Source organism: Capricornis sumatraensis, chromosome 5, assembly GCF_032405125.1.
Source record: "Capricornis sumatraensis isolate serow.1 chromosome 5, serow.2, whole genome shotgun sequence".
Taxonomy (NCBI): Eukaryota; Metazoa; Chordata; class Mammalia; order Artiodactyla; family Bovidae; genus Capricornis; species Capricornis sumatraensis.
Window position 1 is genome coordinate 92840391 of NC_091073.1, and position 9496 is coordinate 92849886.

At 38.8% G+C, this 9496-nt stretch overlaps 1 non-coding gene across 1 annotated transcript; it reads right to left on the reverse strand.

Annotated features, from left to right (window-relative positions):
• Nucleotides 1–416: 416 nt before the first annotated feature.
• On the reverse strand, nucleotides 417–622 carry LOC138080500 (small nucleolar RNA U3). The gene has a single exon (XR_011144963.1). It is a non-coding gene; the product is annotated as a small nucleolar RNA U3 (small nucleolar RNA).
• Between the last annotated feature and the right edge of the window lie 8874 nt (nucleotides 623–9496).

Sequence of the window (9496 nt, forward strand, 5' to 3'; positions counted from 1 at the left end):
GCATGTGGTGGCCAAAGTACTGGAGTTTCAGCTTTAGCATCAGTCCTTCCAAAGAAATCCCAGGGCTGATCTCAGCATTCTCTTAAAAATAAATGAAATATTTCAGTGTGCTCATTAACTTGAACCAAAGATTATATGAAGCCTTTCCTCTCATGAGGAGAAAGAGTAAAAAAGTACAAATTTGTTAATTAAAGATAACTAACAATTCTCTAATTAAATTTTAAAATATGAAAAACCTTACTCTTATTTCTCAGCTGTTAAATTCTCATAAAGAATAAAGTTAATAAATAAAATTATGTCAACTGATGTCACCAATTTTATTGTTTTGCTTTTACATTTTTTGTAATTTCATATTCTTCCAGTTTGTAGGCTAATTACAAAGTACTTTGAAACTTCTTTTTTTTGTTCTTTGCTTTACTCAGGCAGTGTCCTCTCCCTCTTGCTCCCCAAAGGAAGAGAAGAATGATCATCAATGGTCAATGGCAGTTGCAGAACCAACACCAAAAAGAAGCTTCACACTCAGGAGGGATCACTAAGCTTGCTAGGGTTTTGGGTGCTCTTCACATTCAGAGGAACTTCTTTCATAATGAGCTATAGAAATGACCCCTGAAAACATAGTCTGAAACTTCTGTTTTCAGTGCAGACATTTCCTGACTTATAGAGGTTCGACGATTTTTCAACTTTATGTGAGGAAAAAGCAGTATTCATCCAATGGAAACCATACTTCAGATTCTAAATTCTGATATTTTCCCGGGGCTAGTGATTTGTTCTACTTTCTCTCTTGTGATGCTGGACAGCCGCAGTGCCACAGCTTCCAGTTGACCACACAATCACAGGGCTAAACGACTCATACACTTACCACCATTCTGCCCCCACACAAAGATTCTATTTTTTTCTTTTCCTTCCTTCTGAGATGAACTTTATTTATCTCAATAAATTTCATGAGATATTCAGCATTTTATTATAAAATAGTTTGTTAGTTGATTTTGCCAAATGTACATGTTCTGAGTATAAGATAGGCTGCTCTAAGCTATGATGCTCAGTACATTTCCGTTCAGTCACTCAGTCATGTCCGACTCTGTGACCCCATGGGCTGCAGCACACCAGGCTTCCCTGTCCATCACCAACTCCTGGAACTTGCTCAACTCAAGTCCATCAAGTCAGTGATGCCATCCAACCATCTCATCCTCTGTTGTCCCCTTCTCCTCCTGCCTTCAATCTTTCAAGCATCAGGGTCTCTTCCAAAGTCAGCTCTTTGCATCAGGTGGCCAAAGTATTGGAACTTCAGCTTTAGCATCAGTCCTTCCAATGAATATTCTCTAACACCACAGTTCAAAAACATCAATTCTTCAGCGCTCAGCTTTCTTTATGGTCCAACTCTCACATCCATACACGACTATTGGAAAAACAATAACTTTGGCTAGATGAACCTTTATCGGCAAAGTAATGCTCTGCTTTTTCATACACTGTCTAGATTGGTCATAGCTTTTCTTCCAAGGAGCAAGCATCTTTTAATTTCATGGCTGCAGTCACCATCTGCAGTGATTTTGGAGCCCCCAAAAGATAAAATCTGTCACTGTTTCCATTGTTTCCTTACCTACTTGCCATGAAGTGATGGGACCAGATGCCATGATCTTCATTTTTTGAATAATGAGTTTTAAGCCAACTTTTTCATTCTCCTCTTTCACTTTCATCAAGAGGTTCCTCTTCACTTTCTGCCATAGAGTGGTGTCATCTGCGTATCTGAAGTTATTGATATTTTTCCTGGCAATCTTGATTCCAGTTTGTGCTTCATCCAGCCCAGTATTTCTCATGATGTACTCTGCATACAAGTTAAATAAGCAGGGTGACAATATACAGCCTTGACCTACTCCTTTCCTAATTTGAAACCAGTCCAATGTTCCATGTCCAGTTCTAACTATTGCTTCTTGGCCTGCATACAGATTTCTCAGTAGGCAGGTAAGGTAGTCTGGTATTCCCACCTCTTGAAGAATTTTCCACAGTTTGCTGTGATCCACAGATCCACATAGTCAAAAGCTTTGGTGTAATCAATAAAGCAGAAGTAGATGCTTTTCTGGAACTCTCTTGCTTTTTCTATGATCCAATGGATGTTACCAATTTCCTCTGCCTTTTCTAAATCCAGTTTGAACATCTGGAAGTTCACAGTTCACATACTGTTGAAGCCTGGCTTGGAGAATTTTGAGCATTACTTTGCTAGTGTGTGAGATGAGTGTAATTGTGTAATAGCTTGAACATTCTCTGGCTTCACTTTTCTTTGTGATTGGGATGAAAACTGATCTTTTCCAGTCCTGTGGCCACTGCTGAGTTTGAGTGCAGCACTTTAACAGCAGTTTAGTAGGTTACATCTATTAAATTTGGTTTCAACTCAACAATATTTTCAACTTATAATGGGCTTATTGAGACTTAATTCCATTGTAAGTTAAGAAAGATCTGTGGCATACTTCTCTTGAATCTATATGGAGGAACTGCTACACACGTAAGGTGTACATAAAACTTGTTCTCTAAATTGGAATAAAATTGAGAATTAAAAGTGCGCTACGAGGTGTCAATTATGACTGTCCCCAGCACCCCAAAATGTCTGCTCACCCTATATACTTGTATTAGAGAAGCACATTTCTTCCATGGCTTTTGTGTCCCGAAGGAAAAAAATTAAAAAAATAGTATGGTAGAAACATTTTTACTTTTCTCTGCCTCTTTTTTATCCTTCCCTAGACGAGGAGGAGATTGACAAGTTTGGGAGAAAACTGAGCATGAAATCTCCAAGTATAACCACTGCCAAAGCAACCAATGTAATGCTTGATACTTCCCAAAATAAAGACTTCCCCAGATGCCTATTGCAGAAGTTTCTGATATTACATAAAATGATAATTTTTGCTTGATAATTCTAATTTTAAATGTACATATGGAGTTTTGAAAAATTAGATTTGAAATATCTCTCTCCTTCCTACAGCTCCCCCTACTGTAAATCTTCAAAATAGGAAGAAAATTCTTTTCAAAGGAACACTTTCTTTTCAGTTTTACATATCATCAAAAGGTAGCTTCTCTGTTTCTGAGAATCCTCTGTTTAATAAAATTTAAATTTAGCTTTTGTCTTTTTGCACTCATTAAGGGTGCAACCTACTTTATTTTTTGTGTTCTTGAACTCCATTTATTACTAACCTAAAATTTAAAATCTACCCCCAAATATACAGTCCAGGTTGGGAAGTTTTTGTTTTTCATCTTTTAAAAGCTTCTCTGCAAAAGAGTGCCACTCAAGTGTCTGTCACTTCTGAGCAGCCTACAAAAGAAACTAACAATAAACATTAACAAAAGCCTATTTTCAACTACTTGAAAAAAATAAGATGGTTTAATAAAATAAAGATGCAGTACTGTTCTGAATGTAATCTATCTTTTAGATTATGAAATACCTACAGTTGTACACTACTATATCAGCTCACATTACCCCTATCTCTTGAATCAATCAAAACTGACCACACTAGTATTTCAGAACTAAAAGACATTGAGCTCCACACACCTGATTATTTACTACGACTCTAAATCTAGCATCAGTGTGTTCTTTTAGCTCAACAGGAGTAAATCAGTTGAGTATATCAAAGTTGAACGTGCTGAACCATCCAGGCATCTTTTCTTGAGATGGAAGCCTCCCTTCACCCTGGCTGAAGAGTCCCTAGGGAGAGACATCAAGAGGACACAGAGACTGCATCCAGTCTGAGGAAGAATGCTGCCTTCACTAAACTGATTTACTCATAAAACCCTTCCCTCTCTTGAAACTGCTATGGTGAAGTCATTAGTTCTTGGTTCTCATCTTACACAGTTCATCACCTGTAAACCCTTGTCCTTGGATACACTGTCCTGTCCTCCCTATTCCCTCATCTGTTATTGATTATTTTCTCTCCTTCTTCAATTTTGAGGTGATCTTTAAAACCTTCTGGTATCATCTTTTCTCTGTAGATATTTTCCTCCTTTTTGTCCATCACCTCCTCAACACAGAAGATTCCTAGTTCTACATTTCTATAAAAATTTCTAACTGCCTGCTGGACTTCTCCATCTCAAGATATCTATGCCTTACAAAGCAACATCTGTTACCTTTTGTGCAGGCCCTTTGTCTCTCTTCCTCTGTACTTTCCTTCTTGCTACTCCCTCCATCTGGAGTCCCTTTGCAGTTTCAGCGTGTTCAAACTCTGTTAAGTTCAAGCCTCAAATACCACTTGTAGCTCAAGCTTATCCAGATTTTTTAACCACATTTGATATTTTCATGTGTTGAACTCAGGCAGTACTCTGGGCTGTCTATAAAAGTGATTCCACTCCATTTATTTTGTAGGTTATTTATACATCCTTACACTATAGTTCACAACTGACTCTTACTATAATATATATGTGTTAAGAAAATGTAGCTTTTCCCTCTATAACCAGGATGATTATCCTCATAAGCCACCACACACCAATGTGACTAAAGCACAGTAGTAAATGGCATATAGGACATGGCACTTTTTTCCTAAAGAAACATGTGATGACTAGGGTTATTCAGATATTTTTTTCTGACTTTACCTACCACTGAGGATGAATGGTTCACATGTGTGACAATACACAGACTCCAGTGCTCTGAGATCCCTCATATGGATAGATAGTATTTTACTCTGCCCCCTCCAATTTTTGACCTGAGGCGTCCTGGAGGCTGGGAGAAGAAAAGTTCTGATTTAATCCGCACTTGGAATTCCTTCTGCTCAAATGTCCTTTGCTTTGACTTTGTGACCATTATTACCGTTTACTTCAGGGATTTGTCCTGGCCCATTTCTGTATGACTACCAGTCCACTCCTCTCCTCTAAATACGGATCCTCTTATCTCTCCCCAAATAGCTGAGAAGCTTGCTATTTCAATTCCATGGAGAAATTATAATAGGACCCTGCAGCAGTAGGAACCGCAGCACTTTCACCCATACCATTGCTCTCCTTTATCCAGAGCAGGCAAGCTATTGAAGGAAGGAGTTTAGGGAGGAGCCAAAGAAGGGTCAGAAGAGGGTCAGCCCAGTCTCACTCTGTGCTTGGACCTTTCCTCTCCAGTGTTTGGATGCTGGACCTCAATCTCCCTACCCTTCGAGAATACCACACCCTTCTTGTAGTCCCTTCCAATCAGGTCTCTTTCAGGGAGCCTAGATTCATCTGACAGATCTTACAAATTGGAAAGCTATCTGCAGGAAAGATTTATGCTTTCTCTCACAGTCCTAGGCTTCACAAAGACCATGTCTGGACTCCTGTTCTAGGGACCCCAAGGCCATTAGACTGAGGTGGCTCTAATGCTGTGCAGTCTATATAAGTGAGTAAACCAGAGTGTAAGTCTGTATCTTCATCACCTTTATAAAGAATATTTTACTTTATTATTATTTTTGGTAGGAGGATTTAAATAATTTGAACTGACCTGTCCTGCATTTTAATAGAAATTGGAAATATGGGTGAATTTGAACAAGTGCCCTAATGAAGTTAAATCTGCTTTAATCCTTATTTTTCCTCTTTGCCTTTTTAGGAGAAGGTGAATGGCAATCCACTCTAGTATTCTTGCCTGAAAAATCCCATGGACAGAGGAGCCTGGAGGGCTACAGTCCATGGGGTCGCAAGTAGTAAGACAATATTGGATGACTAAGCATGAAGCATGAATTACTCTTTCCGAGAAAATCAAGGTCATAAGTAACCTGCAGGTAAATAAAAAGCTTATTGATGCCATGTGCCTTCTGTCCCTTTTACAAAGCTCTAACTTTCATGCAAACAAGGCCTGCTTTGAGAGAAAACTTCAGCTATGTGTGGAATGCCCCACTGCACATGGTAAGAGACTCTGTGATGTAATTATAAACCTTTGCTGATTTAAAGTTGTTGTAACCCCCCAGTGTGATTTAGTACTGGATCCTGAGGTAATTGGAGTTCCCTGGTAGTTCAGTTGGTGAAGAATCTGCCTGCAATGCAGGAGACCCTGGTTTGATTCCTGGGTTGGGAAGACCCACTGGAGAAGACCCACTAGGCTACCCACTCCAGTATTCTTAGGCTTCCCTGGTGCCTCAGAGGGTAAAGAATCTGCCTGCAACCTGGGAGACCTGGGTTTGATCCCTGAGTTGGGAAGATCCTCTGGAGAAGGGAATGGCTACCCACTCCAGTAATCTTGCCTGAAGAATCCCCATGGACAGAGGAGCCTGGTGGGATACAGTCCATAAGGTTGTGCAGAGTTGGACACAACTGAAGTGACAGAACACACCCACGTTGCTTTACAATGTAATGTTAGTTCCCGCTGTATAGCAAAGTGAGTCAGCTATGCATATACACATTTCCCCTCTTTTTTGGATTTCCATCCCATTTAGGTCACCACAGAGAACTGAGTAGAATTCCCTGTACTATACTGTAGGTTGTCATTAGTTATCTGTTTTTACATAGCAGTGTATAAATGTAAATTCCAATCTCTCAATTCATCCCACTCTTTCTTTCCCCCTTGGTGTCCATACGTTTGTTCTCTACATTTGTGTCTTTATTTTTGCTTTGCAAACAGATTCTTCTGTACCGTTTTTCTAGATTCCACATATATGTGTTAATATATGATATTTGTTTTTCTGACTACATCACTCTGTATGACATCCTTGTAAGACTCTATCAGAATACATCCATCATGCCTTTAACACATAAGCCCAAAGTCCCAGGTTATTTTTATCACTTGTATTTTCCTCTCTCTATCCTCTCAGGGATCCAGATTCACATTCCTCCCTGACCTGACAAACCTGTCCATTTTATCCTTGCAATTTAAATTTTGCAGTCAAGGAAATCCCTTAGATCATACATCTCTTTTCTGAATGGTCACTGTGCTTTCTTGCTTTCTCTGCAGCATTTTTTTTTGGTTTATTTTTAACTATGGTAAGGTAAACATACCATAAGCTTACCATTTTAATGATTTTTCAAATGTACAGTTCAGTGACTTTGTTGTTCAATCAACCCGCTATCCACCTCGTGGACATTTCCCCTGCAGCCCCTTTGACTGATGGTTATTTCTGTCTCACCGGTCGACTCTCACTGGACAGGGAAGGAGCAGGTGTTTCCTCATTGCTGTTTGGGAACATTGCTCTTCCATTAGTTACTTGTTGGACAGCCCCAAGTTATTGAAGCATGTGGAATCAGATTCAACTGAACATCAGGCTACACCTCTCCGAGTTGAATCATCCACAGACCCCTAGTTACAATGACTAGATTTCAGCACCGTGGTCACTCATTATAGAGTTAAATTAAAGTTTAATAGAAAGTTAATATTTTTCTTTTTTCATTGGCTTAAATTGTTTGCCATGAGAGAAGGAAGGTGGGACTGGCTTCTTTTCCATTGTCTTTCTCCCAAATACAGGCAGCTGCTGACTCCTTCAGGGTGGAAGAAGAGTGGAGTGGCTTCAGGGAGAAGCAGGAAGTGTTTACTTGACAAGTGTCAATCTGTAACTGAGTCTTAAAACTGACTTTTGTCTTAGGATGGCAACTTCAAAAAAAGTAATGTTTGACTCTTAAAAAGACATTGGGTTTGATTGCAAAAGAGCCAAGTTTGTGACTCTGTTATTTAAAAGAAAACTGCATGATAAAATAATTTTTGATATATAATTTCAACCACATTGCTTCAGGATGAGATCTCATTGGCTGGAATGCATAACAATTAGACTGTCCTTGCCAGGGGGGATTCTTTGGCAGGTTTTGGCTTAACTGATTTTATTTTATTTTATTATTATAGGGATTTAGCCAAATTTCATTTGGGAATTGATCAGTGAAAATACAGTCCAGTTTCTTCATGTAAAACCCTGGAGTTAAATAATTAATTGGTTCTTAGTTTTATTTATGTACCCAGGAGAAGATAGCACTGAAATCTATAAATAACAGCAGATAAATGCCATTTCTACCTATTTTCCTAATTCTAAAGGTAAATGTTGTATTAAAAAAAATCAAACCAACAAATGAACAAATACATGTTTGGGGCCAATCCATTTCAAATAGCAAGCCAGGTATTACTTACTGTTAGTACCATTTGATATATCTTTTGTCTGTTTTAATGGTTGATTGTAGTTGGAATTACAGGAAATTAAAATCAGAACATCTAGAAGACAGAGTTTTCATAGCTAAGAATTTGTGTGAAAGTTTTTACTTTGGTTTTTATTCACTGGATTTTTTTCACTTTTCTAGTTAAAAAAAAAGACCCTCATTTTTCTTCCCTTTTAAGATAAAAGTATAAATTCAGTTTAAACACTACCATGAATTTACTTGGTTTGCTATTCATTTTGTAACATAAAACTAAAGAGACATTTGGCTTCATCATGTCTAATTCTTTTTCCTCTTCTCATTTTTAAGGAGAATGCTGTGATGGTGAAAACTATGAGCCAGTATAACCCCTGGGTGGCATGGTTAAAAGAGATGCTGCTCTTGATAGTGTTCCCTCATTCAGCCCTCAAGCCAGCCATGTCTCCAGTGATCAAACAATGACCTCTTAGCATTTTCTGGGCTGCCCCAACAATGCAGTGTCAGCATTTCTTCAATGTGGATCTGAATCTTCAGTTATTCAATATTATATCAAATTCTTTGGAGACTCAGAGTGGATCAACAATTGCCATAATGTATCCAAATGGATTAGAGTATTATCCTTATTTCTCTCCAGAGGGAAAATCTTTTAATGGAGGGATACCACAGAATATATGCTGGACTGGATGAAGCACACGCTGGAATCAAGACTGGTAGGAGAAACATCAATAACCTGAGATATGCAGATGATATCACACTTATGGCAGAAAGTGAAGAAGAACTAAAGAGCTTCTTGTTGAACATGAAGGAGGAGAGTGCAAAAGTTGGCTTAAAACTCAACATTCAGAAAACTAAGATCAGTCCCATCACTTCATGGGAAATAGATGGGGAAACAGTGGAAACAGTGACACTTTATTTTTTGGGGCTCCAAAATCACTGCAGATGGTGACTGCAGTCATGAAATTAAAAGACTCTTACTCCTTGGAATAAAAGTTATGACCAACTTAGACAGCATATTAAAATGCAGAGACATTACTTGGCCAACAAAGGTCCATCTAGTTTAAGCTATGGTTTTTCCAGTAGTCTTGTATGGATGTGAGAGTGGGGCCATAAAGAAAGCTGAGCACTGAAGAACTGATGCTTTTGAACTGTGGTGTTCAAAAGAAGACTCTTGAGAGTCCCTTAGAAAGCAAGGAGATCTAACCAGTCCATCCTAAAGGAAATCAGTCTGGAATATTCATTGGAAGGACTGTTGCTAAAGCTGAATCTCTAATATTTTAGCACCTGATGCAAAGAACTGATTCATTGGAAAAGACCCTGATGCTGGGAAAGACTGAAGGCAGGAGGAGAAGGGGAGGACAGAGGATTAGATGGTTGGATAGCATCACCGACTCAATGGACATGAGTTTAAACAAGCTCCGGGAGTTGGTGATGGACAGGGAAGCCTGACATGCTGAAG